The sequence below is a fragment of the Cyanistes caeruleus genome, chromosome 2, assembly GCF_971803275.1.
Source record: "Cyanistes caeruleus chromosome 2, bCyaCae1.hap1.1, whole genome shotgun sequence".
In the NCBI taxonomy this organism is placed as follows: Eukaryota; Metazoa; Chordata; class Aves; order Passeriformes; family Paridae; genus Cyanistes; species Cyanistes caeruleus.
Genome location: NC_141702.1, coordinates 13,560,764 through 13,588,745, shown reverse-complemented (window position 1 = coordinate 13,588,745; position 27,982 = coordinate 13,560,764). Strand labels below are relative to the sequence as shown.

The window sequence follows — 27,982 nt, the reverse complement described above, 5'->3', positions numbered from 1 at the left end:
CAAGATGTGCAATACTGTGAATTAGATCTGCAATGCACATATTATTCTCACCAATTATTAAGTACATTTTTGTTTATTGACTGTTCATCCTGCTGACATATTTCCCTATATATAAGATATATATTGGAGCTCCACTGGGATGCAAAATGACAATTTGAAAATTTGTGTTGTTTATTTGAAATTATTTGTTTTACTGACTATTCACAGACTGACAATCATTGCAGATTATAGAAGCACCAGTAAAATGAATTAGAGTGGTAACATAATAAAAAGAAGGAAGATTTAGATTAAGATTTTCTTGCTTTCTGTCCCTTTGAGTAATTTAGGTAATTTTGTATGTTTCTGACACAGTCCATGATGTGTTTACTCTTAATAATTTTACTAGAAGCAGAAGTAGAAGGATTTTTACAGTAACACAATCTTAGTTTGTTTAAGCTTCACAATGACTCACTGACAGTCACAATATAATTTCCCAAACAAAAGTCAAACATATATTTACTTACAAGGATTCTGATATTTATTATTTGAAGGAGCTTTCCTTCAGCTTCCTCACCAGGTGGAGTTGTTGGAATGCTCAAGGAAGAAGCTTTTGGCTTGCTCCAGCTGAGTATGAAGTGTTTGGAGTGGTGGTTGGCAAAAAAAGGCAGCATGTTGCAAAAATAACCCTGCTGTCCAATGTACTTTCCTGGGTTAATTAATACAGTATGAGAAGAAAAAGGGAGAAAATAGCACAGTTTAGAACACACTAATGTGATCTGATCTTTCTTTTGATTAGGCACCCAGAAAGATTTGACTTTGGGCACTCCTGACCACCTGTACCACTTGTGAAATGTCCACTTGCTATTCCTCAGATAAAACATGGCATGCTCTGAAAAAAGTATCCTGTCTCTTGTATTCTGAAAATACATTTGTGCTGGCTATTGGTACCGTGGTATTGTGTTTGAAACACATCTTTCTGGGGTCAACTGGACAAGCAAAGGTGACTCCCTTCTTTGGCTGACCAGCACAACCAGCTGCATCATCCCCACTTCATGGAGTTCAGGTCAAAATCTGTGGGAGCTGGACTCAGTTTTATTCTCTGTAATTTATGTGGCAGCGTGAATGTCAGTGATGGAAATAGTCACAGGGGGGCTTGCAGTATGGAATATTCTCAGTTCCCCTTTTCAGTGCCAGGTACAGATTCTCTGAGAAGAGATTTATTGATAGACAGAGTAGAGATAGTGAGTAGAGTCTACATTTATCTCCTTATTCCCCAAAAGGAAGGTTTAGATTGATTTTGTCTTTGCATAGCTGATGTTCACAGAAGAGCACACTGACTTTCCACAGTGCTGTGAATGGATTTTTTTGCACTGGCTTAAGTGTAAGTGCAGGTTCCTCAGTTTAAGCAGATCTGGAAAGAACAACTGGTATCAATCCCACCAAATTTCATTTATTAGCTTGGAACTCATCTGGAAATCAGTTTCATAGCAGTGTAGATTAGGAGGATTAGCTGTGTCTCTTGTTGTGGGACTTTTTAAAGCTTTGCAGGTACAAACCTGTGCTTTTAATTGTGAGCTGCACATTGACAAATATTTCACTATATTTCAGGAAATATTGACTGTACTTGTTCAATGAACATCCCTTTCCACAAACCTTCACATCCTACTTTAAGTTGTTTTAGTGTTTGGATGCATTTCTAAAATAAATATTTCTTGCTGAAGGACAGTGTGTAGCCCAAATAATTTCTGAGTTTTTTAATTTTCCAATATCATATTAATGCCACACCTTAATGTTGCATCTGCAAATGTCATGTGTGTGCTTCTCACACAGAATCTGTAATGTGTTTCTTTGCTCAGTGGCCACATTGTTTCAGGCCAAATAACAGATAAAAATAGCTCGTACAGTACTGTTCTTCTGCCAGAGAAGATGAGGTACACATTGGGTAAAACTGATACAGATCAAAAAGAAATATTTAATGAATGTACAAAAATAAATATACTAAAGAAGTTAGTAAAGAAACTAAAATATTACTGTTTTTTTTGGTTTTTTGTTTTTTTCATGTGTAGCGTGTAGCTTCTCTTTTAAAATGTAACAAACCATGTCAAGGTCTGATGTCATTACTGCTGCATCTATCTGGATGATAAGAAGTCAGACCCTACCCCACAGTTCCCTTCCTGCCTCTGATCCCCCTAGAATCCACTGCTCCTTAGACTTGTATTCTGTATGTAATTACATCAAGGTTTTTGCAAAAGTGAGCCAAAGAGTTGTTTTGCTTTTAAAAATAAACAACTTTTTAACCCAGAATTTTGTAAAGAGACATTTTATCCCATTATTCTTCTCTTTGTGCATCTCTTTGCCAAATAGGGGGCACAAATTCTGGAAATACTTTTTTTTTCCTAAAAATCAGTCCTTTTTGAGTCAGTATTCTTGTGGAGCAAACCAGTCTGTAATATAGACAAGAGAGGTGGGCTGCATTGCTCATCTGAGAGCTCAGATGGGTTGTGTTGTACTGCTGGGCTTGTCCAAAGGGAGGATGGAGAGGGAATTTCAAGGTATGGCTTTAATTTCTGCACATTCATCTGTGTCTTGTAGTCAGTCACAGAGAAACCCTGTCTTAAAGGGTGTCACAAAATGAGATTGATGTTGCCTAATTGTAACCATATCACTGCTGTCACAGGTACCCATCAGATGTGTCTTCAGCATAAATTTTAGGATGAAATCAAGACACACTCTCTCTACACCATCATTAGAAAGAAAGATTTGAAAACTAATGGATAACACTAGCCTAGGTAAGTGGCTACTGTGAACTGAATTGTACTGTAAGAGGACAAAACAAGCAAAGAAAACTAAACCACGGAGATTTCCAAGTATATAAAATAATACCTAGTGGAGTATATTTCAAATTTAAAAAACAATTTACTAATAGAATAAGTTCTGTTTCAAAAGCAGAAATAGAAGTTGTTCCAAGGACATTGGTGCAGTTTTGTAATGTATTCTTTTCTTGGTAATAGCATTACACATATCCACTACACTATATGGAAAAAGCCCCTTGTGCTTAAAATGAATTTGTTGCCTCTGTGGAAAATTCAGTAGTGTGTCTCCCCCTTTACCCCCCATCAAATATTGTTTATAAATGGATAGGAACAGAATGCCCATTATTTTTTAGTTTTGTAAAATATTTGACATTTAATTATTGTATTTCTCATATTTAAGTTTGCAACTGGAGGAGAGTGTCAGGTTGTTTTGTCTATTTTTAATTCCAGTATAAGTGTGTCTTTAATTCATCCTTGTGCTGTAAGCACTTATGACAGGTAAATATATTTCAGGACCCATTAATCGTTGTACCTGGAGAGCTTCCACTGGCTTCTAAACAATTTTATGTTCATTTTAATTGCTGGCTGTAACAACATAATTACTTTAATTTCAAGAAACGATATATAACAAGAAGTGTGGGTTATATAAATCCTCTCTGTGCTTTTTAATATGCTGTTTCTGGGCTTTGGTAGGATGTTTGGTTTATCAGAACATACTTTTTTCCCATTTTTTCCCTTTGAAGTCCTTGTAGAGATATATTCTACCAGATTGTATAAAACAAGTGTTTTAAAATTTCTTACATATATAGCATCTTATACCGTGAAATCACATAAATCTAGGATTTTGAAAGATTTGGTATGATACAGGAAGACAAGGTACAAAAATGGCCATGACAGAACAGCATTACAGAGTGTAGGAGGTTTTCACATTGTGACAGCTTTGTGTTTTTTAGTGTTGTAGCTGGAAAGGAATTCATCTCTAGCAATTAGATCTTTAAATATTTATGAGCAGCATCCCACACACACATAACTTGGGGCCTAACTAAATGGTCATATAAGTAATATTTAAAAAAAAAAGGACTAAACAGGAGAGTTGAACAAGATAAAAATATACAAGTGCTTGAAAAACAATCTAATTTCTCTCACACAAGTAATTGCAACAGGTAGTGGCTCGATTTTCTGTCCCAGGTTCATCTGACACCCTTCTATGCACAGTACCTTCCACCCAGAGCTGACAAACATTTTTTCCCCTGTTCCACCTGTATAAAAATACCAGATAAGATAAACATCAGTGACTCTGAGCTACCTGCTGTAGTGAAAGACATTCCTGCCCACAGCAGGGGATAAGAACAAGATGGTCTTTAAAAGTCCCTTCCAACCCAATGGTCATTATGATCCTGTTCTATGACTTGGAGAGTCAGTGCTCACCTATAACTGAGTGAAGGATGGGAGGAGAGGGTTAACCATGGTGGGTGCTGAAGGGCAGGTGAGTGCCACAGGGTACCCTGGAGACTGTGGGAAACTACAAAGCACAGCAAGACACTGTCTTTTTATCTCCCTTCTGATCACCTGGGCCCAATTAAGTGCATTTGAGCAGCATCTGCAAAAGCCCCTTGGATGGCCCAGGCTTTGCAACACCACTTAGCTTCAGGAAAATGAGAATAAGACACCTAAAAAGGCTCCTGAAAGTCTGGTGCTCAAGAAACATCCAAGCTAAGTGGATATCAGTGGGTAAAAGGAACAAATTGTAGGGACATTTGAGCTCTTAGTGCTTGCTGTTTTGGCTGTTTCAGAGCATCATGCATTTCTCTCTGACGCTCACTAGAGCAATTACTGAGAAGAAGACATACAGGTCATACATTTTGGTTGACCTGAGGAATTCAAGCAGATCTTTTGGGATCACGCTGCAGCTGCAAGTCTAGGCAAGTAGAAGGCATCTTCCATGCAGTCTGTTGGAGCTGCAACAGAACTGATGGGGTTAAAAAGATTACAGAGGCTAGAAGGAAAGCAAGCAGAAAGCAGTCTGTCTCTTGTGGCTTTTGGGTTTTGGGGTCAGCTCAGAGTCCTGGTTTCTGCTCCTTAGTTTCTACTGAATTGAAAACCCTGTAAGTCAATTCAAAAAGTACTCCTTGGGCCAGACTTGCAGATCCCCCTTTTCAGAGGCAAGTCCTGATTCACTGTGCTGTTCACGGCCACTTGCTCACTGCCCTCTGGGTCCAGATGTCAACTATTCCCTCTCTCATAGGGGATGACAAGGTTCAATTGCTAAGGTAGAGAGGAGCTGATGTGAGTCCCAACATGTATCATCTCTAGTTCTCATAAGTTTCTTGTGGATAGATAGAGAATGTCCTCCTTGTGCTAAACAAAGTGCATTCAATCATAGAACATGTCATTGAGATCTGATGACATAAATCATTCCTGGAGATGAGTGAGAACAGCTTTGAAAGATTAATATACCTGGTATCTTACTCATAATCAGCAAAGTTAAAAATGAAATGTGCTTCTGTTTCATCATCTTGTTGTCTCTCATACTATTTGCTTATTTATGCAATGCTTCTCATATTTCCACTCCACAGATTTTCTTGTCAAGTGTAAGCCTCTTGATTCTTGCTAAAACAAATATTTTACCATACATTAATAGTCTAAGATGTCAGAGTGATTTGGAATTCATGAAATTAAAATGTACTGAGATGCATGACATTTACAGTAAAAATATTTACTTTAATATATTTTTCCACATGTAATGTAAAACAGGCTTCTTCCCTTAGGGGAAAATAAAAGCAAATTTTTTAATTAAAGTTTGTTCTTTCTCTTTCAGTGAAAATGGTCCATTGTAAATGAATAAATACAAATATACTCTTCTGCTTGTACTGATTGCACATATATTTAGTTAATACTTTACATTTCAGGCAAGTTTACCTATGAATTTTACAGTTTTAATTAATTAATAAAATAAATTTTTTCTTACCTGTTCCTCTATTTATTAACCTTGTGTTTCCATTTTGACTTGACATCCCCACTTTTTGTCGTGTAAGTTCTGCACAAAGTTTATTCTTCTATCAAAGGGCCACTAAAGTGCACAGGAGCTTTTGAACTCCTTCAGAATCTTGTTATGGACTAGAGGAATAATCATTTAATTTCTTGAGGCAGCTTCCAGTCTATTTTATATGCAATTAGGAGTGCTCTATGAATGACTTGTGTCAAAACTGTCAGCACTACCTGAATTATATCTCGATAGGAATACAATGTGTGCAAGGAGAACTGAAATAATGGATAAAAAAAATTATGTCTAAATTTTTTTCATTCCCTTTAAAAAAATAATCCTGCAATTGTGCTGTATGGGAAACTCATTCCAAAGATTTGGGGAATTCTGCAGTTTTTCAGCATCTGATGATGATCGTGTTTTCCCCATCTGTCTCTGATTTCTAAGGATGAAACAAATATTCAGTAATGACTCATTTGATTTTCTGCATAACACATGTTAAGGTGGCTCATTTACAGAGCAGAATTTGCATCAAGTATTACTAAATATTTTTCAGCAGTGATTTATAACTTTGACCATGGATATTACTTTCATGTTGTTGTTTGGGTATCTCTGTGCTCTGTTGTTGACAGTAAATAGGTAGAACCCACCAGTCAATCAACTGGCATCCCCTGGCACATGGCTGCAATACGGGTCTTGTGAGAAAATATTATTGATACCAGAGTAATACTTTTTCCTTCTATAAATCTCAACACATGACTGCAAGACAGCATCTGCAGTTTGTGTTGTAAGAAACCAAAGCTTAGAGTGAAGTAATTTGCTTTAAGTCACCAGGCAGCCTGGCAGCAGAATTGGGAATAGGACCCAATTTCCCAAAGTTCTGCTTCTGTATCTGATTTACTCAGTTATGCTCCTTTCCTTGATTCCCCACCTGTCCCTGTCTCCACTCCCACCCCACCCTTTTCAGATACTCAGTTCTCACTTTCTTAAGTTTATGCCAAATAAAGTAGGCAGTAACACAGGAGCTTGACTTCTGCTTCACTTTTCCCCTAAAAAATAACCTTATATTAAAGCAAAGCACATATAAAAGGAGATATAAACACTGTACTGGTACAAAGATTTCACTGATATTTTGAAATATCTTTAATTAATTTACAACTCTATCTTTTTGTTTGCTAGACATGACTGTCCCTAACTGCCCGAAAACAAAAGAATTTTCTTAGTGTTTTTGGAGTTGCATATTTCTTTCTTGTGCCCTAAAATGTACTTTAGTTATCGAATATGGGCAGAAAAATGAATCAGAAAGATAGGCAGATTTCTACTAGAAAATTAAACATTTAAATTGCCCAGATGGTTATCCATGTTCAAGCACTATTGCAAAAACCTTTGATTTTGACTATATTATAGACTGCAGTCTTTCTGCTTATCTTCAGCAGAAAAATACAGTTTCAAGGTACATATATATCCTTTAGTAAATTTTACTTCAGATTGATTTTTTTTTTTTATTATCTGGTGTGAGATGGAAAATGATAATCTTAAGTCCATTTTTAATTTGTACAAAAGGATTCTGCCAAGCCTGATAAATGTTCCTTAATTTTAATTTCTTAAAAGAAAAGCATATCTGTATATTTTATTTCTTTTTTGTGGGATTTCCTTTTTTTTTATTTATCTAAGATTTATAAAAGATCAATTGATATCATATGTGGGACTTTGAGTAAAATTGTTGAAATATATTTCAGCATTGAACTTTCAGTGTGCATTTTTCAGTAAGAGACTTTTCATGTTTTTTATTGTGCCATTCTTTTTTTTTTAATGAAATTATCCCCGTAATATACTGTGAGATTACAAAATTTCAATTCATTAACATCCTTCTACAAAATGAAAGTTAATGAAAATTAAGTATAAAGCAGGAATTTCAATTTTTCAAAATAAGGGGTATGCCCCAGAAAGTCATAAATCTCATTCTAGTGCAGAGTGCCTAGGTTTTCCCTACATGTAGTACTCAGAACCATGTGCTCTCCTACCCCCTCTTATGCCATTTAATTGTGCGTGTGTGTGCAGGGATTTAAGAAAACCAGCTGAAACCCAAAAGAGATTTGGGTTGGCTGACTTCAAGAGAAGCTGTCAGTGAGGTCAAAGAGGTGGAACACTCACCAGATGAAAGCAAAGGAAACTCTCCAGCCTCAACCTCTTAAACTTGGGCTAGGCAAAGACCTTAGAAATAGATAAAATGGGATGAATAGGTGCCTTTGAGACCCCATGCTTTTGAGGAGCTGCATGAGGAGGGTGAAGCTCTTTTGTGGCCCAAGAAGTTAGAAGATGCTGGCTTTGATCTGCTGAGTCAGAATGGTTAAATGGGATCAGTAAAGACAAGGACTGGAATGGCAAAGCTTCCAGCATATGTGAACTGCTCTTCCAGCAGAGCAGTACAAAGTGCAAATACACATGCACAGCTTTGAGGCTCTGTAAGAGGCAGTCACAAGGTTAGTGGATTACTAATCCAATTGAAAAGAGAAAATAGTTTAGATTCCTGAAAATACAAATTGGGATCCCTCACCCTCAAGAAACACAAAAATAGACAAAGATACAGTTCAGCTATATTGCTGCTGCAGTTAAGGTTGACAATTATGCCTTTCTCTTCTAACCCTATATGCAAAAAATTGCTGTGGAGTGGGGCTTCTTGATGGTTGGCACAGGATGGAGCTAGCTCAAAACCAGGCTGCCTTGTTACTTGGCTAGTACAGCTTTGTGATAAAGAAACCTGCTGAAGGAACTGGATGTGATGGTTCTCCTCTCTCTCCTGACAATTTCACTCTTGGCCAGGAGAAAGATGCAAGCCCTTTATTTACTATTGTCAACACTTGGAGTGGTCTAGAAAGAAACTTCATGGACATTCTTCAGCAGTGTGTACATTTCCATAGATTTTTATAATTCTAACTCAGCAGTAGAGGGTATTTTAGGATAGTCAATCTTTATGCTTCTTTTGGCTAGACCTCCAAAAATACCACCTGTTCTGAGGCTTTTCCATGTTATCATATCCAAAGCCACTCTGCTGGAGTACAGAGCAGCTGAGATTGGAAAGCACCAGACTAGTCTGATCCTTCTGCTGAAAATAGGATCAGCTAAAACTTGCTGCCCAGTACTATGTTCAGCTGAATTTTGAATAATCCCAAGGATAAAGACTCCACAAATTCCCTGGCCAACCTGTGCCAACCACATTTAAATAATATCTTTTCTCTCATGATTAAGAAGAATTTCCTGTATTTCAGTGCTGCATTGTTTCTTTTCCTGTTAGTGGACACAACTGTCATGATTATTATCTTAAATATATTTTCTATTCAACTATTTATAGCATGAGAGAAAAATGTTGAGAGAAACCCAAAGCCCTAAACCATGATGAGTGAAACCACTTGCTCTTCTAGCTAGTCCAACTTATTCACATCATTTGTAAAGACATGACATGGTGCAAAATCATTTTGTTTAAACAGAAAGGTTCTAGTCTGCAAAGTGGGGGATTTTTTCAAAGGCAGTATGACAATTTTTGTTATCAAACTGAAAACTTTTTCAAAATGTATTGCAGTATATTAAAACTATATTACTTCAAGCACTTTACTAAAAATGTCAGCTGCTTCCTTGCAAAGAGAAGTAGAATTTTATACAGATTATTTTTCTGCATTTTTAGATACCTCCATACTTTTTTCTGTCATTTGAATAAGATATACACTTTAAACTTATCTTTGTTTTCCACCTACAATAAGTGCTTTTTTTTAAAGTAATATTTTTATCTAATTTCATTTTCAGATTCACTTTTCACATTTTATGAGACTTTTAGAGATGCCTTACTAAATGTATTTAGCATGATTTGCATAAGAGAATATCTTCTAGTTTTGATAACATGTTTTTACCTCTTCCTTTTTCCTTTTCCCTTTTAATTTAAGTGGAGCATCTTTCTACAAAATCCTTTGTAAATATTCCTCCAGAACTCCATATAACTCTGAAAATTATAATGGGGCTGTGTGACTCACCCCAGGTCGCTCACAAAGTCACCCCAGGACAGTGAGGAGTTGAAGAATTCAATTGCATGTCTCAAGAAGGAAGTTCCCATAAGATAAGCCACCACAAAAGGAACTTGAGATAAATATAGATGGCAAAACAGGAAGACATTAATTCCAGGCCTGATGAAGGTGAAGATTTGGAATTAGCATATTGGACAAAATTCTACTGTGCAGCCTGAGGGAACTTAAAATAGGACTGGCCTGGACACAAAATTCACACAGTGGTAAACTGTGGGAAAGGAAACTCATGCCAGTCCAAGTTGTGGGAATGGCACCTACATCCCATGGATAACTAGGAATTGGACTGTATAGAAGTGGCACATCCAGCAGTACATCCCTGTGGTACACTGGGACCTCCACCACTGGAGACCAGGGTAAAGAAGGACCCTGCTGCAGGGATCCATGTGGTGGTAAAATTTTTGCACTTGTTTCTCTTTCTCACACTCTTTCTTTTCTCCCATCCACCCCATATTTCTATCTCTCTACCTCACATTTATTGTTAAATAAAATCTATACTGTTTACTCTGGTAGATCTTGTTTGTACTTTAATTTAGAGAGAGGCACCTCTTGTAATTGTATCATATCATGCTGTCATGAAAGTCCCTTCATATATAGCTTCATCATTCACACTTTTTGATTGGAATTCACTATGTAAGCATTTAGTGTGCAGCATTTTTGAGCACTGTGGAAAAAAAAATGATATATGTAACTATAACTTCCATTTCTCATACTCATAAGGTTGTTGTTGAAATATTTTCTCCATTCTCCAACATAAAACACATTGTTTCTGTGTCACCCCTTGTAGTCTAAACTCTTAGATAACAAGGAATTTTGATGGCAATCCAGGAAAGAAGGTTAACTTTGCCAAGCCATTGGGAAGGCTGAAGAAATTACTGCTCATCTCTCTGCGTGGGAAGATTTCAAGGTTATGTGAAACAGGTGGAAGGCAAACCTTGATTCATGTCTTTTATCAACCAGCTTGCATGGAAATCACAACACTGAAACTTCTTATGTTTAAAAATACTTATAACCTTCATTGTTAGAACTTAGAGGCAAAGGCACCAACTTTTACTAGCCTGTACTTTAATATAACCATTATTTTCTGCAGTTTATCACACATATTACTAAATGCAGAGCTTGTAATATTATACAGTACTGATTTGCAGAATTTTCTGTCACTGAAATGTGTTTTCATTAGGTATTTGAAGGGTAAGTGAGGTTTGCCTTTAATCTATAGTGGTATTACCTGTACACAGCAAAATTACATTAGCGGGCTTTTATTTTCACTTTCAGGAAAATCTTTAATTCAACACTCTTCATAAGAACCTTGACAGTGAATTGAAGGGAATTGTAATTTCACCTTCCTTTTTAACTTTTTCTTACTTTAGGTACCACTCTGTCTTGAGTTTTTTGCCTGCATCTGGCTTTTAATGGCTGGACTAAAAGTCAAAACAGAAGTTTTGAAGTTTATGAAAAAAACAGACAATAAGTGTAAGTAATGTAAGTAATAATTTTAAAAAAATAAACAAATAAATAAATGAACAACAGATACCAAGACTGCTGCAAGTTAATGCTACAAAAGGAACAAATATCTTTGAGAAGAAAACCAGTAAATTTAATTCTGGCTTGCCTGGAATACGCTTCTGAACTTTTGTCAGTACTTGTGAGTAGGTGAATACATTGAACATACTCTTACAGGTGATTGAGAAGATGAAGGAAAAAAAAGTTAATTAGGTAGGATTGAATCATCTATAGGAAAGGAGAGGGTGAAGGTTCTAATTTTTATAGTTATCATAACATGTCATCTTTGGAATTGAGTTTGTGCTAGACAAAATCTTTTGAAAAAATATTAATCTGCTGCTCTATGCTCATCTCAAATACTCCTTGAAATTAGGCTAACAAAAATTTTAACTACTTCTTATTCTAAAGTGCTTCATGTTACTTCTAGGAGAGTTAAGCACCTCCTCAACATAAAACAGAAGGATAATGTATTTCAGTGGTATATGGAGACATACCTGCATTAGATTTGAAATAGGCATGCTGTTTTAAGGAAGATGTATTTAGATGATATTGTGATGAATTTTAATTTGCATACTGCAACAAAAATTACAAGGAAGTGATCTAACTTGAAAAATGTACTTTTCTTTTTTTTTGGAAAAATTAACAGTAAAAATGCTGTCAATAAAGAAAAGACTCTTGTGTTGGTTTGACCTTGTCTGGATGACAGGTGCCCCCCACTCCGTCCCCAAAGCTGTTCTATCACTGTCCTTCTCAGCTGGGAAGGGGAGATAAAATACAACTAAAGTCTATGTGTTTTATATTGAATTAAGGGCAGGGAGAGATCATTCACCAGTGACTGTCACAGGCCAAATAGACTCCCCTTAAGGAAACTGAACTTATTGCAAATCATTATAATAAACTCAGATCCTAAACTCACCTTCCCCTTACTCCCCCCTTCCTTGCTTTTCACTCAATTTCTCTCCCTGTTCCCTCACAGGGGCACAGGGGGACAGGGAATGGAGGCTGCTCAGATCATCACACAGTCTCTGCTGCACCTTTTTCCTCCAGGGAGGATGCCTCACACTCTTCCCCTGCTCCAGGTCCCTCCTGTGGGGTGCAGTCCTTCAGGAACAGGCTGCTCCAGCGTGGATCCTCTGGTCACAGGTCCTGCCAGCAGCCCTGCTCCATTGTGGGCTCCTCTCTCCACGTGGACACAATTTTTTCCTGCTGAACATGAAACCACAGATAACACAATGCCATTCATAAATCTTTCCCTACTTTCCTTCAGAACTTCTTGAAGATATTATCTATTACTATTAACAGTATTCTGGGAGTATATAAAGTTCCCTAAAGTATTGTAAAAGCCCCCAAAACCGACAAGGTTAAGAGACAAGACAGACTAGGAACTAAGGAACATAGAGGGGATAAATAGCCTTTCTAAGGTTATACTGAAAGATGATGACAATGAAAATAATCACAAGTCTTAAGCCAGAGCCTGACCAACTGAACTGTCAAACATAGGTGGGAATACTTCCAGTTGTGAAGGGTAGAATCTCCACTAGTTCTTCCCATTATTATTTTCCAGTCATAGATAATGAAATTCTATCAGGTCTTAAAGTCAGCCAACACATACGTATTTTTCATATCACATATTTTCTAAACACTTTTAGTGAGGGATGTCATGTTCTAAATGGGTTAAAAAGGGATAACTGGGAAGTTTTACTTCTGAGTAGTCAGGTGTTTAATGTAGGTGAAGTATTTTCTTTACACTTACTTAAGTAAATTATCAAGTCACATACAAAGCAAATTTTATCCAAAAAACATTATACTAAGCACTGCACTAAGTAGCAGAAAGGCCCATGGAGTATCTTTTATTTATCATGATTCTCTTTAATAGTGACTCTGAGGAAGTACAAGTGAGACTGAAAAATAAATGGCTGAAGGCTAATGAACTGGAACAAGATTTAGAAAAAATGTACTCTATCTTGAAAAATACATCTATCTTTTAAAGCTTATGCTTTTCTCCATTGGTGCAAAAATAGCTTTAGAAGATATTTTTTCTTGTAATAAAGTTTTGAAAGCAACACATGCATTTGTTTTCCTTACAAAGGATAATGAGAAAAAACGAAACAAAACGTTATCCTATAGAGTATTATCATGGCATATAAACTCTATACAGATTGAATACAGATTTCAGAGGAAACATAAGATGTCGTGAAAATCACTGTGCTGTGTAGAAGAATAAAACAGCCATCAAGATACCTTGAGAAACATCTCATCTCACAAAAGCTTCCTTGTTGTCATTGACTTTTAAATTTTGAAGACTTTTTCAAGGTTTACTGGTGAATAAAACCTATCCACTGAAAATTGGTGTAAGACTGGTTAGATTGCATCTTGCAATTGAAATGTATTCCAATACAGTAATTGGACTAATGTTCTCCTCCAGCTAGATGTTTTTGGAAAATGTGCCTACTTTGAACTGGTAATGAGTAGAATGATTTCTAGTGTTCTCAAGAAGAAGTGTTCTCTTCATGACAGAGAAGGAAATATTCAGTGTAAATGTGAAAGGTCAAAATGAATGTCATAAAAACAGAAAATTGAAAAATTCTCCTCTGGTTATATCATTTTAATTCAAAAATTACTTATCCAGAAATATAAATATACTGGGAAATCTATTACTTTTAAGATATAAAGGCATTGTTAAAATTATTGTGAAATCTTTTCAAAGCTAGGAAAAGTCATTCACATGTTCAAAGACTGCAGTTCTTAGAGGATAATTTTCACAACAAAATGCATTTACATCAAAGGAGGACAAAAGTTTTTCCTTATGTCCATTTACACCATTCCATTTTGTAGAACTTCAGAATCATCAAATTAATAGTCCATAATCTTTCTTAATGAGCAGATTTTATATAGAGAGAGGGAAATGAGAAAACTGGTTATTTTAACTTATTTCTATATAAGATGTATCTGAAAAATAATAGAAAAATTGAGACTATTAAAGAGAAGCTTCCCATTATGAGAAAAAAATACTTAGCTTGGACTTTGTATATTGAGTAAAATTTGTTTTTTCAATTTATCTAATTTTGAACAGAGGGGCTTAAACAACATGTAAATAATTTTGTATCTTGGACAAAGCTGACTTGCCAAGAATAATTTAAAAATACTAACAGCAGAAAAAAATCCTCTTTTCTTTGTCTAAAAACCAGCTGTTCTTCAAGGACTCTGTAGGCACAACAGCATCAGTCCTCACAATATGTAGTTTTCAAAGATCAGAGATTTGAGGATGTGTCTAACTGGGTTCATTGAGCAGTTGTGAGCCAGGCACCAACCCTGCTGAACAAGGCTCCTGCCTTATTTAAGACGAGAGATAGAAGGTTCAGGCCTCCATGACTCATCTTGGAATAGATAGATAGATAGATAGATAGATAGATGATAGATAGATAGATAGATAGATAGATAGATAGATAGATAGATAGATAAAAATAATATAAAAATATAAAAATATAAAAATATTTAATTTGTTATCAAAGGCAGGGTGACCCAACTCAGAGAATTTCAATGTAATTGAAGATTTTTGTCAGTTTATCAGTGAATGAAATGCCTGATGTCAGGGACTGGATAAGGTGGAACACCTGTCTTTTTTCTGGTTTTATTTGTTGTATTATTCACTTTACTTTACTTGTCTTTGTTTTTTTTCTGCCCCATAGCTGTGTGTGTCCTAGTCAACTAAATGGCTAGGGCATGGAGAGCTGTGGTATCTCTGCCAGCCCAGACACCACACTCAGTGAGCATCCAGGAGCAGCCTGGGGTGTGCAGATGCTGTCTGGATGTGGCTGCTCCATCTGGTGTGAAAGAGCAGTTTCAGGCACACCCACCCAGCCCCACCAGCTGCCTGCCCACTTTGTGCCCAGATAAAGTCTCTACTGCCACACTTTTGAGGGGTAGGTAGCTGTTTTGGAAGTACATGGTGGTGGCACAAGAAGACTTTCAGTTAATATTTTATGATGTAAAAACAACTCTACTATTGAAGTTTTTTGCTGATTTTATCTTTTGAGAAGAGACAAACCAGCTAGCCACATTGGAAAAGAGCCAAAGGATGCTACACCAAAGGGTGATCATATTTGATGGATTTCATAAATGTTGTTATTTTGCTGTATATTATGCTGTAATTTTACAGCCAGACCCTTCTAAATTAAATATTCTTTCTTTCAAGAGCATGATTTCAAAAATGTGGTTTCATATTTTCCCTTAGAAAAAAAAATTGGAAATTTTTTGTCAATATACCCTTGTTTTCCAAAAGATTATAAAATTATAGTGTGACTTGTTTTGTGTAAGAGAATATATTTCCATACTACTGAGGCTTTACAAAGAACATGTAATAATATTTGGAGTCAAAGTTACTCATAGCTATGGGATGTAATCTGGCATTTTTGATGTTCTAAGTAACATCAAAATGACAGTTAAAACTTATATCTGCTCATAGGAACAGACAGACATATAGAGCAAGATTATCTGTGGAAAAAAACCATTATCTGTGCACTATGAAATTCCTGATTCTCTGGTCACTGTATAGCTGAGTTCAATTTCCATGTTCAAAAATAATCTCATCAACTAGAAATTACTATGCTACATGATAGTTTGTATCTTTTCTTTTTGAGACCAGTTGAAAACAGCTCTGATACAGCTTCAGTGCCCCACAGAGACAAAACCACCCAAAGTTTCCATTCTGAAAAGTCTGATTGGCCTGAAATATTTCCTGAAACCTGAGTTCTAGACATACCATTTGGCTTTGATAAGGAACTTCATGAATCACTACAAGCTTAAAAAATTTTGTATGAATTCAACATTTCCTTTATTCTCCTTTTGTGGGGTTTTTCTCACTTTTACTCAATTGGTGACCAGGACTGGATGTCTACATTCATCTCCACATCTGGTTCCCAAAGACAGAAAAAAGAAGTTTTACATTCCAAATATCATACTTTAGGTAAGCTCAAAATTTTTAGATGTAAAGGAATCACTGCCATCATAATGAACCTGTATGCCATTAGTTTTGGAACAGCCAGTAAAATCTCAGTGAAAATAAGTAGTTTAACATGCATTTTATGTGTAATATATGATGGACTTTTATGTATATTTGAATTACTGCTGAAAGGATTATTAAAGAAAATGTCCTTATTTAGTCTTGCTCTTTTCAAATGAATATTACTGGCCAGAAGGTAGGACTACAGTTTACTACTGACAGATTTTACAGATGCTGAGCTTGTGTCTACAGACATTTTCCAACACTATTTACTTGTTATGGCTCCTAAGACGCATTATAATATTACTGAATTTCTTTGAAACGTTCTCCAAAAGATATGTTTTTCAGTAGGTGGAATTTCACTGGCTCTTAAAGTTTTAGAACTGCTTAATCACATTATCTCGGGGCTATCACTCACTTGGAACATATTGAAGAAGGCCAATAAAGCAGGAGTTCAGAGCACCCTAAAGGAGATAAAAACAAACAAATTTGTGGGTACTGTTTTAATGAAGGACTTCGATCAACTCTGTGACTGAAGTGTGTTTTAGAGCCTGCCTAATATAATTTGCTGCCTTTCAAATTATATTGGACTTTTTTGTTCTTAATCAAGGTAAACTACATTGAAATAAGAAGCTCTGATTCTACTGTCTTGGGAGTATTAGTTTATCACCTTAAATTATGATCAGTAGACTGATTTTTCCATGAGAGGAAAACTATCTTATTTTTCAAGTTGGCTGTATTATATTCTTTGAAAAATCTGGAAAGTGCCACCTTAAACTCAGATGCAGGAGAGGGAATCCTGGCAATTGTATCCTCTGAAGAGAGAAAGTTCATTGTGAAAATGTTTCTGGAAGATCAAATGCAAAGCTGATGGTTTGCTATGTTTGCAGTAATTTGAAGCATGTGAACACTTAATATGCCAGTCATAGTAGAAACTGGCTGTAGAAACTATAGGATGAAGACATAAACAGTCATCAGTGTGGGAAATTTTAGGTTTGGTGAAGACTGAATTAAATAAAAATGATGCAATTTTTAAACCTGTTCTTTCAAACAAGATGGCATATATTCAAAAGTATTGAACCATTTGATGATCTAGCTCAGTAACTCCACAGGCCTTGAAGGTACAGTGTCACATTCCTGCCAGCTGGAGAAGCTCAGTTACCCTCAGGCAGAATTACTTTTGCCTGGAATAGGGTTACATGGATGTGGTGTACAGATTGTAGCTGGCTCTGCTCTCCTGCCAAGACAAGCAGAAAAGAAGCCATTCTGATCTGGGAGCCAGAGAGTTTCATTAACCTGTTATTTTTGCTTAATTATATTCTCTTTGGCAACATTTGCCAACTTGAGTACATCTCCAGGAAGAAAGGGCTATATCTATCTGATAGTAAATTAATGTAAGGCCTGCAGGGTGTAGGGGCATGTTCTCTGCTGGCTTAGTCTTTTTGCCTCCAAACATTATTTATTCATCCAAATTGCCTTTGGAAACTTATTCCCTACTCCTTTGAATGCTCCGAGTGCATTTAGGAATAGTCTGGAAGAGTAAGAATTGGCCAAGGACAAAGCTGAATCAGAATAGAATGTTCTACTGCCAAAATTTTGACTGCTTTACTGGATAGATACCTCTGCAGGTGAGTTACAGCATGGAGATTAATTCCAACCAACAGTTAGATTGAGCCTTAATTGCTCTTCAGTGGTGCAAAAAATGAACAAATCACCATTCCTAGCTCAACTACATCCTTAAGTGGCTACATTACTTTGCAACTCTAGTTCTGAATTTCCAAGGTCATAAATGCAATGTTTACTACAACAAAGAAAATAATACATTTTCTCAAGCAACACTTAGCAGCTTAGTCAATGAAACATCCTTTTTCCCATTAACCTATGAGAACTTGACTCAGAAACTCAGATCTATTTAATTAGTTTCAAATTACAAACTAAAAATCAATAGTTATTTTCAAAAGATAAATATCCTTCTGAAATATGCCAAGACACTTTTCTCACTAACTTTCCTCAAACAGGAAAAAGCAGTCAGGCAAGTAGCTCTCCAATTTCATGCAGTAGCATTTTTTTTTCTACCAGTTATTAGATATTTCAGACCAGGAGGCTGAGTATCTGCATGTTTATAGGTGATTTAGTACTTCCCAAGGAAAAGGCAAAGTACCTCCAACAGTGGGACCTCTCAAAATCAGATAAAATAAAATTGTTTCAGTTTGATTATCTGAGTAGATTAAAAAAGGCCATGACTAAAAGCAGACATGAAAATAAAACAAATGCACATCTATAGTGAAAAATAAAATAAAAATATATATTTACCATAAATTTATTTTTCCTCTCCCTATATTTGAAAATTAATGAAAATCTATTATCATACAAAATCTGATTATGCCTTGTGTATTCATTAAATCTAAAAGTTACAAACCACACTGTATAGGTTATCTGATTATAATAATGCAGATATTACTCCATATTACACTTGAGGTTAGGAGCTGTGGGTTATAAATTCAAGAAAAGAACCCTAAAGCTGGCAAAGGTGAAGGCAGGAAAAGCACTGTAAACGCTGCCTGTCTCAACAGCATTATAAATGTTATGCATGATTTCTGTCAAGAGCAAGCAGTGAGCTATGACATTTGTTACATCCAACAATAAATTACTTTAAAGCTGTTGTAGCAGAAATCCTGAAAACTGCTATAAACTTATTACAATTAATACGATGGTGCTAGTAAGGAAAATAAAACAAAACCCACCAGGAAAGCCCTCAAGGAATGGCAATTCCTTTTTTACTGAATGGCTCATGGGACTCAGGGTTTGGCAGTGAACATAAGGAGAAAATGATGGAAGGGTTTGATGCTGAAGAAAGGGAGCCAAATTCAGTAGGCATTACTAAATATGAACAAAGAATATCCAAAGTAGAAAAGTAGCTGAAAAGGAAAAAATTAAATTAAATTAAACCATATTCATATTTTACTAATTTATTCTTCCAGTTGATAACTTTTGATTTTATTATCTTTTTAGAGTTTAAAATAAATTCAGAAGAATGTGAAGTAGCTTAAGTTCACCAGGGTCAACAGATTAAGAAAAAGTTATGTGTATCAACAGTCCTTTGTGTGCCTGAAGTACAGAACAATTTTAAAAATCTGAGGAACTAGAGCTGATTTCTATTATGCTACTCACTAGCAAATGCCATGGGGATCTCTTTTTACATTCTTGGGAGAGTGGAATAGTATCTTGTTGCAAGTGTCAGCTGGTTCCCCTCTCTGGAAAGAGAGAAGAGGTAGAGCAGCACATTGTTTTGTTAATTCTGTGCTTTAAAAAAAAGTCACACAAGTAACTCAGATGTTTATGGTTGTTTAATCTCTTGGCCATCTTAATATCTATTACATTTTCATGAGTAAAATTTTCTGGGGTTTATGGCATAAACCATATGGCATCTGATCTGCCCTTATGGAAGCTCTCCTGCAGTGGAATGCTTAAAACACCAAATTGTATGAAGAAATACATCAATTACCACAGTACTTCTTATTAAGGCTTAAGATAAATCCCATATGTGCTGACTCAGTTGTTTGGCTAGATAGTCTTTAGCATTGTATATTTGTTTTCCAGTCTTAATGCATTTCTAAAATCTTTGCTTTATTTTATAGCAATGATAATTATATATCCTACTTACCATCAAGCATCCATATTCCATGTGGAAATATTTAAATTTGTATTAATTCAGCTTCTCTAAATCTTTGCTCTTCTTACAGTATTACTATAATTCACCAAAATGCTCTTTGTACGTTAATATAAGTCACCAAAATATTGTTATTCTGAAGCCTGGAGAATTCCCTCTCAACATGGTTGAAGCTAATTAACATACATAATCTTGCAGTGTCTAATTGCATACCTTAATGATATCTCTGGTCTCTAAGAGGATTCACATGCTTATTAGGAAACTTATGGGGGGAAAAAAAGTAGAATGTAGTGTATAATGACTGGAAATTAATTGTAATTGTTAGCCAAAATGTATATTAAGAAATTAGATTAAAAAATTTAAGGAGGAAAGGACATTGTTCAGGGGGATGAGAAAAAATAAAGGCAGGGGAAAATAATAAAAAATAAACTAAAGATGAGGAAAAGCCTGTGAGAGAGATAAATGGTAAATGAAATATGAACAACTAAAGTTTTGTTTCTGAGAAGCATTCAGTCTGGTGGAAAGCACTTTATATCATCCCACCACACCTGACTACAGTAACACCAGCCATCCTTATGCCTAGAGGATGAGAAAAAAATGCTAAAAAAATATTGCCCTTAGGAATGGTACAATAAATATAAAAGAAGGTATTTGCACACTTTTATAAGGAATAACACTTAAAACTTGCAATGAATGATTTTTGTATGTTAACAGGTTTTGTCAGTTTACAGGAACAAATATGGCCTTCTAAGAGATCTATATGTTTTCTAATTTAATTCATTTTCAGTTTCAGGAACTGTCATGCCTGAAGCCCATCACTGAGAAGTTGATTTCTAGAGTAAGTAGAGGTTTTATTTCTGGACCTCTTAAAAATTGAAAGACACATTTGAATTCATAATTATAGCTATGGCAGATGGCCATCAGCAGGATTAATAAAAACATAATGAGAACATTGTCAAAGGTATATTAGAGGCAGACTTAGAAAATTGAATCACTGCTTGAAGGAAATAGATTTTCAATTGGTTACAGGACCCTAGAGATTTGCAAGAGAAGTGTAGAAAGAATGCCAAGGAAAAGTGATGTTTGACATGAGAACTAGAAAGAGCAGGATAAACTGATAGAAACAGGAACTGCTTGTATTGATATTATATTTGAAGGGAAAAGAGTCGTGTTAAGCTGTGAGTCACAGCCATTAGGGTAGATAAGAAAAGGGAATTTGTTCAGACAAGCTCTAAACTAATTAGAGAAAGCACCTGAAGTTTGGATTTTTAATTTCTCAGAAAGTTACTAGGAGGAGAGAATATCTATATATATGTTAGCAAAACGGATACAGGGCACAAAGTGAAAGAAAGGGGCTGTTTGGTTGATGCAGATATTGAGCCTCCTGTGACCATTCAATGGATCAGACATGGTGGTAGAGTGTATTTTAGAACTTGTGATAGCTTCAAATTCTGCATACATAGGATTTTATCTATTTTCCTGAGATTCAGCTTTCCTAGCCTCAGAGAGTGCATTTGCGCAGTTACCCTGCTAATTAAAATGGATATGAGATGAGGAGAATGAAGATCATAATCAAGGTCATACAGGAAACTTTTGCCTCAATTTACAGCTTGTTTCTGCTGTGTGCATGTTATTATGGCTATTATTATGAGAAAGTCCAAAAATCAGTGGGTTATTCCTGTGCACCAAGGACTGAGGCTGCACTGTACTTATCACAGACACTCTGAAAAAGCAAAGTGCTTAAGAACATAATTAACTTGGGATGAGCAGCTTGAATGACTCCAGTGTTGTACCTTCTCATGTGAAAAACCTGCCCAAGTGAAATAAAGAGAAAACACCTGTTGAGGTTGATGAAAATTTATTTTCCCTGTTCTTGTCACAAGGTATTAATAATACATAAATCAGTCTAATATTGATCAGAACACATTTTTGAGGATTGATTAACATTGACTATCTATTCCATCCACTTCTATATGCTGTCACAGAAAGGTTAATTAAAATAATCACAGGGGTTTTTGTTTGCAACTTAAGATAAAATGCTTAGTGATATATGGACAAATTTTAAAGAGCTGATTTTACTTCTCAAAAGCTCATTAAGCTATTACACTAGTTGCATTAGTCATGTCTGTTGTTAAATGCACTGGAAAGGCTTCTCTTAGGACCTACAAATCTTTCTGGAAAATCACAGGAATTTCAGTACAAAGTGAGTTGCTTACCTTTTAACAACTTTCTGTTTCAGTTCCCTTTCAGTATCATGATGTGATTTTTATAGCACACAATCACACAAAAGGCTGGCTCCTCCAAGCACAGAAATGCTCATCACTTCTGAAAACTAGGCCCCAAAAGTGCTAAACAATACCTGAGAAATGATGGCATTTTTATGAATAGTGATGTTATGAATAGTCATATTTGATGACATTTTATGAATAGTGATTACTTCTCTGACAGATTGATAGTAAGCTACAATGACACATTTTGAGGCAAATAAGAGCTAGTTATCCAATGCTCTCAATTTTTTTTTTGTTACAGAACAACAAAATAAATGCAACAAGGAAGGTCTTTTTAGATGACTGAAAACCAAGTCTAAAATCCCAACCACAAAAATTTAGAATCAAGCTTTCTTAGAAAATGATGGTTGAAATTTCACTATGACATTATTTATATTGCAGTTGTGAAAACTAAAAAACACTAAAAAAGTGTTAGGAAACTGTAGCCATCTTTTGTTATGGCCTGAAGGCCTTGTGAAAACAGTTTGCATTGTTTCTCATTTTCAGCTGTTGTAGATGCTTATTTCTGACTTCCTCCACACAAAATGAGCAGGAAACCATAGAACTCACAACAGCTTTTGAACTGTGGTGTCAGAGCCCCAAAAAGAATACAGAAGAGAAGATCTGTGAGGACTGATTGGATAGAAGAATGGTCATTATTTATCCTTTAGTGGTAGAACAGCTTTCTGCAGTAGTTGTGGGACTACCTTTTTGAAAGTGCTGCATATGGCACCTTTTGGGATAGAGAGGTTTAGCCACCATCAGACACAGACAACAGTTTCCCCTTTCAGGGTAAGGTTTTTATTTCCTGCTCCCATACCTCCTACAACGTGGAGGGCTGGATTGACTGGCAGTGTACCAACCCAGAAAATATCTGGAGTGAGATTCATTAGAGCAGATGTAGCTCTCTTTATCTGAGCTAATTGACTGATGTCCTTTTATAAGTAATGGAGAGAAGGAGGTTTTCTTGGAACATGATTCATCTGACTTATTTTAGACTTTTATTTTAGTGTGAAATGAATCACAAGCAAAGAGTATTTGTTTCTTTCCATTGACATTATCCAAAGTTTAGACAAGTAGTTCAGACATCAATGTCTATATTTATCCTGATGAATCCTGCCAGTGGAGACAAAATAATCCCTGCATTGTTGTATTCAGGGGAAGAAATACAGTGAGAAAACCAAGAAAGTTCTAGAAAGAGCCTGCTCTGTATGGGTATTCTTGAATTCTGCAAAGAAATTTTATCTAATTTAGCTTAGATTAAAGTATAGACTTAAGAGACAAAATGTTATCTGGAGGATTTTAGCAGTGTGATTGTTATTTAACAATATTTTAAGAGTGGAATTTTATTACCAATGCTAAATAAAATATTTCTTAAAGACTTTTCATGAAGTTCACTTATTACTCCTAAAAACATGTGTATTTGACTGTAATCCAGGAACAAGATGACTTGTAGGCACCATTCTGGCTTTATTTAAAAATACAAAAGATTTCAATTCAAGACAAGCAAGAAGTAGAAACTCAGCTGACCAAGGGGAAGCACTTCTGAAAGGAGAGTGCAAAGTGCAGAGGATGTAACTAGCTTCAAAGCAGTAACAGAAGATGAATGGATAGTGCAGAAGACAACACATACAACTAAATCAATTCTGATTGCAACTATTTCTATTTCTACAGCCTGATCAGGTATCATTTTGGTTAATCCAGACATCTGAAAGCTGCTCTAGTGGTCTGAGCAGGAAAAAAGCTTTACTGTGTTCTTTGAGCTACAGATGTGTGTGTACAACTGAGGCAAATTACACAGGAGAGCTCAAAAGGATGAGGGAGGAAGGCTGAGCTCTGCCACATGACTGACTAAATCTTTCATTTCTCAGTAGGATTCCTGCTGAAGTTTTGTCTTGGACAAGGTACCATGAACATACATTATGAGCTTAACATGAGCCAGGGATCGTTTCCATCCCATACTTTGGATGGCACCATCCTGTTATGAGACGTAAAAGAAATTAACTGCTTTTAATGCAATGCAATTTATGGTGGTCCACTTAATCTCAAGGCTAGAGATGAAAAAAATCTGTTGTTTCCTACATAATTATCATCCTCATGATTGTGCTCAGTTCTCCTGACTGGTGGTCTTGCTGTCTAGGTCTTTATATTTATTTGAGCATTATGGGCTGGGGCTGTGCATTGTCTAAAGAATATGCAGTAATTTTCCCAGGGTACTGAATTTGGGCTGCTTGCAAAACAAAGTCATGTATTTTCTTACCTTAGAGGCCTAAAGAACAAGAAATGAGCAACTGGGCTTGCTGTGCCTAACACTGAATTATACAGTGTCTGCCTGTGTCTGCCTTGCATCAGTAAATGTGCCAAGGAGTAAATCTGGATAATCAGAAATAGTTAGACTTCAGATAAAAATCTGAGCTGATGCATGGGACTGAAACAACAGTGACATTTTAAAATGTGTTTTATTAAAAGTTTACAGTATTATTTCATTTACTGTTTTTCCAGTGGTGCTTCTACACAAATAATTACATTTATAATATTATGACTACTGTGTGGCTGTGCAACCATATGCAAATTCTACAATACATTTATACCACAGCAACAGACTTTCTCAAACTGGGAGCCTTGTAAGAAACCATGTGTCTTTTATGTATTTTGGTCAAAAGATTACGAATCAGATCTGAAAATCTAAATGTGATACCCCGCTGGATTAGGATTTGAGTGATTAGAACACCCAATTTGCTTCCAGTGTAAAAATCCAAAACTTTAAATGGAAAAGCAAAAATTAGATGCCATGTTTTCATAAGGGCAATTTTTTACCTGAGATGAAGTTTTAAAACTAATTATATTAGTTTTAATTGTCTAATATTTTAATAATGTAGTAGTTCTAATAGCTTTGAAAATAGCTAAGACAAGCTTTAACCTAGGTTCTAATTAGTCCCAACCTGTTTGTAAAACTGTAATTTTTCTTTCATCTCAAATATATTGCTATAGAATTATAGTTGATAATGTACATCTGTACTGCAGTGTATATAAAGTTATAAAAGGATTGTAATCATCTCCAGAACATGTTTTATTAATTCAAAAGACAAGAGCCAGAAGTTCTGGGTTAAAGTAAAAAGCACTTTCAAATGACACTGACTATTCCCTGTTGATGAATATTGTTCTGATTTGGATGTATTGTTTTTCCAGGTCTAGATTTTAATAGTAACATCTTTTATATTGTTATTATTTTTGTTTAGTTTACTGATTATTTCATTTCCAGACAGAATTTTTATATAAATGAGAGAAATTTAAACTAAATATATGTTCATCCCTGAGCTTCCACTGTGCCAACAGCAGTTACAAACTTCTAAGTGCAGTTCTTTGTGCACTCTTGTATTTTTGGGTTTGTACCCAAATTTTTCTGTGCTTTTACAGTACTTCAATCCATGATGTTGTGATCCTGACTAATATCTTTTATTTCACCTTGAGACAAAGGTGGAATTTTTCAATTTTGATAATAATTCTAAACTCTATCATACAACTTAATCATATTTTGGGGTCAGGAAGAGAACAAACCTAATCAGGAGGTTTTGCTTTGAAACACAATCTAAAATCTTATAGAACAGTGTTTAATACATAAATTGCATTAATTTCATACAAATAAATTTTTGCCTGAAGTATATAATTATTTTTATTTTTCTTCTGTTAGTAATCATGCAATTTAATCAAAGATCATGCAAAATTTCTATTCCTTTGCTGATTTTAATAATGCCCACATAGAACAAAAATTTACCTTCTAGTAAGTCAAGCATTTAAGAATCCTTATTCTCTTTTGAGAGCCAACACTAGATTAAAAGCAGAGATTAGAGGAAAGCATAAGTCAACTACTAAAAACTGGATGTTTGGAGCTTAGTCCTTCTTATTCTCTCAGAGTCATTAAGACTGACTTTTAGTACTCCTATATGCTTTAGACATGTGTCTGAAAAATATCATCTGGCTAAGCAGACACCAATCAAGTGTTCTTCAATGTTTTTGTCAGTGTATGAAAAATACAGTCCAGCTCCCACAAAAAAAAATGGTTGTTTTGTGATATTCACATTAGTAAATCAATTTTAATGAAAGAACAGGATTAGCTTTCTTGTTTTTCCATAAAAATGAAATGCTTCATACTGTCAGAGAAGGAAGGGTATTCAAAATTTATAGCAGGAATCTAGACAAAGAACAGATCTAAAACCAAAACAATATGGGCAGATGAAAACACGGATTTCTGAATAGAAACAGTCAATTAGGATAAAACATAAATAGGAAATCTTCCTTTAACAAGGCTACTTCTTGTATAATTCTTTTGGATAAGTTTGCATTTTTTTCAGTTTGCTATCTTTATGACCGGATCACAGAGACAGGTTTTATAAATTTCACAAAAACAGGTGGAGGAGGAAACTGGCCTTAGGATTTGTGCTTTAATTCAAATAAATACAAGATCATGCACACAGAAATAAGAAAAAGGTAATATTTGTAGCATGAGAGGTTTACCATTGCTCTGAAAAGCAATGACCTCAAGAAGGATGAAAAAGCCACATGATAATGTGATAATTCATGGAACATGGATTTTCAGTGTGTCCATGTGTGCTTCTCTTATTTCATGGATAAATTGGGAAACTTCAGACATAAATTGGAAGGCAATTATACTTTTATATGCACTTTCAAAATAACTATTTACTTAGTGTCCACTTTTGGTAAACGTACCTCAGTAAAGGATTACTAACTATTCAAAATTGTCTAGGAAAAAAGTAGTAATAGATGAAGAAATATATCTTAAATTTTTTTGAGTCAGGAATTGTCAAAGGAACCACAAGAGCTGGCTGGAAGGATTAAAACCAGAATTTTACTTTTAGAAAAGTTGAATTTCAGTGTAAAACTAAATACATGATTTACCCATGGGTATATTATACTGTATCTTTTTTTTTGTCCTAAGACATCTATAGCTTTAGCACTAGATATTAGAGATTGGCTGTTCATTTCTTTCTTTTTTTTTAAGCATTAAACTTTAAATGTTATTCTTTACTGTGTTAAGATGACTTTCATATTTTGTAACAATATAAAAGGAATTATCAAAAATCCCTCTGCTTCACATCATGAAAGATAAATTCATACAGAAGTGGGTCAGAATGGTCCCTTTGGAAGTTACAACAGCTGTAAGTGTTTAAATGCTCTGATAACATGAGACAGAGTTTATACTAAAATGAAAAATTTGCTTCAGATGAAGAAAAAATAAAAAGGCATATTTTTTGAGGTGGAGTCAATTCATAGGATATTAATTTATTGCAAAGGCCTTGAAAAGAAGGCCTAGGTGTCACTTTTTTTTTTTTTTTTAAATTCCAGTTTCCTATTTCTCTTTACTTTAGCAGATTCTCCTTTCTTCCCATCATATCTCCCAGTCTCTCAGCTTGTGACACTTAGTCAATATTTTTATTATGTGTTGTCACTCACTTTCTCCTCTCTATTTTCACTTAGTGCCTGATAACCCTGTCATAAGCTCAGAAGAAAATATAGGGCAAGAAGGAGAAAATGTATCTTTCTTTCTTGCAGGTGCTGCCACCTCAGCCTCAGGAGGTTTGCCATCCATGCTGAGGTGGTCCTCAAGCTGATCAGCATCCAGAAGATTCAGCAGACCTGGACTGTGGGAAAACTGTGGGAAGGCTTCTTGAGG

At 35.4% G+C, this 27,982-nt stretch overlaps 1 long non-coding RNA gene across 1 annotated transcript; it reads left to right on the top strand.

Annotated features, from left to right (window-relative positions):
• Window positions 1–2,656: 2,656 nt before the first annotated feature.
• Window positions 2,657–27,982, top strand: LOC147654619 (uncharacterized). Its single transcript, XR_015282745.1, has 5 exons — window positions 2,657–2,768; window positions 9,714–10,240; window positions 11,219–11,321; window positions 20,811–20,861; window positions 27,862–27,982. It is a non-coding gene; the product is annotated as an uncharacterized LOC147654619 (long non-coding RNA).